Source organism: Bubalus bubalis, chromosome 14, assembly GCF_019923935.1.
Source record: "Bubalus bubalis isolate 160015118507 breed Murrah chromosome 14, NDDB_SH_1, whole genome shotgun sequence".
NCBI lineage: Eukaryota > Metazoa > Chordata > Mammalia > Artiodactyla > Bovidae > Bubalus > Bubalus bubalis.
In genome coordinates this window covers 4994235-4999443 of record NC_059170.1, presented here as the reverse complement: position 1 = coordinate 4999443, position 5209 = coordinate 4994235, and the positions used below count along the sequence as shown (strand labels likewise).

General features: G+C 50.9%; 1 long non-coding RNA gene across 1 annotated transcript; it reads right to left on the bottom strand.

The window, feature by feature from the left end:
* Nucleotides 1-1458: 1458 nt before the first annotated feature.
* Nucleotides 1459-4682, bottom strand: LOC112578668. Its single transcript, XR_003102962.2, has 3 exons — nucleotides 4099-4682; nucleotides 3721-3900; nucleotides 1459-1668 (listed from the first exon to the last, which is right to left on the bottom strand). It is a non-coding gene; the product is annotated as an uncharacterized LOC112578668 (long non-coding RNA).
* Nucleotides 4683-5209: the final 527 nt, after the last annotated feature.

The window sequence follows — 5209 nt, the reverse complement described above, 5'->3', positions numbered from 1 at the left end:
CTCCCGCCAGCCCTGCAGAGGAACCAGCTGCCAACTGTACGAATGAAGACTTCCCGTGATACCAGTGCTCTCTAGGCACCAAGTCGCCCCCCGTCTTCAAGTCATCCCAGCTGAGACTGCCAACATCATAGAATGGAGAAATACATCTCTCTGTGTCTTGTCTGAATTCCTGACCCACAGGATCTAAGGGATATAAATCCAAAAGAATATAATGGCTGTCTTCTGCCACTAAGTTTGGGGGTGCTCGTTATGCAGCAGTAGCAGCCAAACTCCCCAGCTAGCAAGGGGCAAGGTCAGAATTCAAATCTTAGTCTGTCTGGTGACAGAGTCCTTCCGTTATGACCCCATGAGTGCTGCTCCACCACACCTCCGGCCATGACGAGGCGGATCGAGGCTCCATCCCCGGTCCCATTTGACTCGGCACGTCAGGTGACATCCCCTTTCTCAGCCTGACCAGCAGCATCAACTACGGATGGAAAAGGCTTCCTTTCTGTCTGTCAGATTGTTGCCGCTGCCACGGCTATTATTTAACACACAAGATTTCTTATTCTTTCTACACAAATTAGAATAAACAAATAAGGAAAAATAAAATCCACCTGTCATCCCCAGTATGCAGGGAGACTCTCCATGAAACCTTGACTCCAGGGTTGAGTCACATGATACAGGCATTTAACTTGACAGTTCGCCATGAACACAGGGCTAAAGTGGGGATAGGAGGGAGAGAGACATGACCTAAATAGCTCAGGTGAGCCCAGTGGGCAGATCCTATCTTTTCTTCAGCACATCCTCAAATACTGGGCAAGTCCCTCCATCCAGTGGCTACTTCGATTTACAGAGAGTTCATAGTACACTCGGAGAAGGCAATGGCACCCCACTCCAGTACTCTTGCCTAGAAAATCCCATGGATGGAGGAGCCTGGTGGGCTGCAGTCCATGGGGTCGCTAAGAGTCGGACACGACTGAGCGACTTCACTTTCACTTTTCACTTTCATGCATTGGAGAAGGAAATGGCAACCCACTCCGGTGTTCTTGCCTGGAGAATCCCAGGGACGGGGGAGCCTGGTGGGCTGCCGTCTATGGGGTCACACAGAGTCGGACATGACTGAAGTGACTTAGCAGCAGCAGCAGCATAGTACACTGTGGCCAAGAGAAAATATAACTTATTTTCTAGAATCATTTTGGCTCCACATAAAAGGAAAACGCTTTCCCCCAACAAAACAGGGATTGCTTTACATGTGTTGTTTTGTCCCTGCCTTTTTCATGGAACGACATCCCTTGAACGGTTTCCCATGTAAGCTCCTTCCTCATGGCCTTTTTTTTGGAGGAGGGAAACTTTTGCGTGCTTCATGTGATAGCTTGATCTGGGCAGTAACACAGTGAAAGTCTACTGAAACACCATGAATCTTCCAGTCGTAATGCTGAGTGAAAGAAACCAGACAAGGAAGAGCCCATGCTGTGTGATTCCATTTATATAAAGTCCAGAAGCAGTAAAATTAAGCTCTAGGGTTAGAACTCTGCACAGGGGTTCGTTAACCATGGGAAGATTTACTGGGAGGAGACATATAGGGGGCTTTGGGGATGTTCTGTTTCATTCTGGAACATTCATTTGGATGCTGACTCGATGAGTTTGTCCCTTGGTGAGAAGCCTCTGTAGGATGTGCACACTTTTCTGTGCAAAAGATAACAAAAAACACCAAAGTTTTCAGAACATGGGCTGTGCCGTATGGAAATACATGCTTCATGTTTTTGCTACATGTAGATGTACACGACTCTTTAAAGGATTGGATGTGAAGCAGGAAACCTGGGCCTGAATCCTGGCTTGGCCACTGATAACTGTGTCTCCTTGGGCAGATTGGGCTTCCCTGGTGGCTCAGACAGTAAAGAATCAGCCTGCAATGCAGGAGAGGCAGGTTCGATCCCTGGGTTGGAAAGATCCTGTGGAGAAAGGAATGGCTGCCCGCTCCAGTGTTCTTGCCTAGAGAATTCCATAAACAGGAGCCTGGGAGGCTGCAGTCCATGGGGTCGCAAAGAGTCAGACACAACCGAGTGACTAACACTTTCACTTTCACTTGGGCAAATAACCTTTCTGAGCCTCAGTTTCCTCATCTGGATTCCAAGTTCACGAGGCCCCCAGGATCAGCCCCTGCCACCCTGTCCAGGGTGGGCCTACCAGCCCTCTTTGGCTCTCTAAGCGCCAGCCACGCTGGCCACTGCTCTGTTTCACCTGCAAGCAAAGCTTAGCATAGCCACAGGGCCTTTACACTAGCTACTCCTGCTACTTTCCCCTCCCTGATTTTCTTGTGATCGGTGCTTTTTTTCTCATTCGTGTCTCAGTTCAAGTATCACCCCCTGGAGGCCCCTTTTCTGACCACTACCCACACCACCCATCATCAGTCCTATTCCCTGGTCTCATTCCCCTCCCGGCCCTTCCACCTGCAATGACCATACTTGCTTTTTGCACTGTTGTTGTTTGCTTGTTATTTGTTCAGCATTCCCTCTGGTCCCACAGGCTCCATGAAATCAGGGATCTTTTTTTTTTTTTTAATATTTATTTGTTTGGCTTCGCCGGGTCATAGTCGCAGCAGCGGGAACTTTCATCTTTGCTGCAGCATGCAAGATCTTTAGTTGCAACATATAAGATCTTAGTTCCCTGACCATTGAACCCAGTCCCCCTGCATTAGAAGCACAGAGTCTTGGCCACTGGACCATCAGGGGAAAGTCTTGAAATCAGGGATCTTGCCAGTCTTGTTGATTGCTAACCTCACCACCTAAAACAGTAACTATTTGTTGTAGGAATGAATCAATCTACCCAGTGATCTGATCCTACTGTGTAGAATATTCAAGAGGTTCAAGGAGATGATGTCTTGAAAGCGCATTTTAAGCATCCAGGTTTATAAAACACAAGAGAACTTTGAAAGCCCTGGTCGAATATGGTCAGTTACTAGGAGGACTCTCTAGTTAGGCTTAGGTTTTCCCCTTAAGCTAGACCTTCAATAATCTGACCTGTGCTAAAAGTCACTTTACCTTTTACAGCCATTTGCCTGGAACAAAATCATTGATGTTCTTATTTAGCTTATTTATTTCTAGAATAATACTTTAACATGATATGAAGTCATTCGGAAGGTACCAGGAGGATAATGAGAAACCTGTCTCCCCCTGACTCCTGACCCAGAAGCAGCTAACAGTTCCAGACACCAGGCAATGATTCTAGAAAATTTCTACACATCAACAGGCATGTAGGGAGATATACCCCCCACACACCTTTTCTATTTACACAGAAAGGATCTGATCGATTATTCACAAACCAGTTTTGTATCTCTGCTTTTCCTTTTTTCCACTTTACAATCTATTTCCCTATCACTGCATAGGAATTGGCTTTGCTCTTTTTAGAGCCTGTAGAGCGCATCATGACTTATCCATTCTCCGATCGATGGACGTGGGTGAATTCAGTCGTTTGCTACTGAGAACAGTGACTCTCCTCCAACGTACCTCTGGGGGCCCAGAGAGTCACGAGCGTCGTCTCAAGTCTGTTGGAGGAAGCCAAGCACTCTTCTCTCCCCGCCCTCCTCTCCAACCCCCCTTCAAATGCCCTCCCTGGTGTTTGTGTTTTGGCCTTTTAAAGACTTTTTCAAAGTTGACTTTGGCTTCTTGGCCTGAACCCTGAAGTGTTTGAGCTGATAAGATAGTGGGCTTGGTGGAGGGGGTGGGAGCAAATAGTTACCTTGGAGGCCCTCGGCCGAGCAGAGGAGGGGGACGCCGCGCTGGGTCCCAGCCAGGCCAGGAAGTGGGGGGAGATGGGTTCGGGGGCGGCTGCATGCATGCTGCTCCTCACCGACTCCTCACGACCTTCAGATCAGCTCTGAGAGGGCCCCCATCAGGGTCGACCTGTTTACCGGGGCCTCTTGGAAACCAAACAAGACACCGCGGACAAGTGAGAGCAAAGTCCTGGCGAAGCTCCGGCCTCGGGCCCACCTCCAGCGGCCGTGCACCCTGAGGGGCCCGAGGGGCCATGAAGGGGCCCAGTCTCCCCGGCCGTGGCACGGTCCTGACACAGAGCCACCCCAGGCTGGCAGCTGTTACCTCATTCCAGGAGTCTTACCTGCCCGCACCCATCTAGGTGCCAGGCCACAGAAGGGAATGAATCAGTCCAGATCCCACCTTCCAGAACCTTCTTCCATCTAGAATAACAGGGAGGTAGCAAACTGTCCGGGAGCTCCCAGGGGGCCTCAGACACCCTGTGGGGACTGAGCAGGGGCCCTGCCTGGCCAGGGCAGGGAAAGCCTCCTCAGTCACGACACGTCCCAGCTGGACGACTCCCTGGGGCTCCCCAGGACTCCCCAAGATTCCCAGGACCCACAGCCCCTGCACGATCTGGCCCCACCCACCTCCCCAACCTCAGCCAGATTCGTTGACAGCCTGTCAACACCCCACACTGCTCTTACCTCAGACCCTCATAAGTGCCGCTCCTCTGTCTGCAGCACTCTCACCTTCCACTTCCTCAGCCAAGAAGACACCTCCTCCTCCAGGAAGCCTTCCATGAGGCCCAGGGTGGGTCTGGAGCCTCCTCGGGGCTGTCTCATGTTCCTGTATATTCTCTGTCTCAGCTCCAACTCATCTGGATTCAGGTCACCATTTGTGGGTGGCCATAGGGCTTCCCTGGTAGCTCAGATGGCAAAGAATGCAGGAAACCTGGGTTCAGTCCCTGGATTAGGAAGATCCCCTGGAGGCGGGCATGGCAACCCACTCCAGTATTCTTGCCTGGAGAATCCCCATGGACAAAGGAGACTGGCAGGCTGCAGTCCATGGGGTTGCAGAGCCGAACATGACTGAGCAACTAAACACAAAGTACCCAGCACGGCCGGAGTCCAGGCTGTGCGTCTGACCCGCCGGCACGCACCTGCCGGCTCCGCTATTAGCTGTGCAACCTTGGGCCTCAGTTTTCTCCTCTAGAAAGTGGGCCTTAGGATGGCACCACCTCACAGGATGGTTGCGAGGAAGAAGCGGTTTAATTGAAGGGCTAAGAGCAGTGTCTGGAACAGAATGTTGCTCATCATTATTCCATCATTTCTCTTCTGCAGACCATCAGATCAGATCAGATCAGTCGCTCAGTCGTCTCCGACTCTTTGCGACCCCACGAATCGCAGCACGCCAGGCCTCCCTGTCCACCACCAACTCCCGGAGTTCACTCAGACTCATGTCCATCGAGTCAG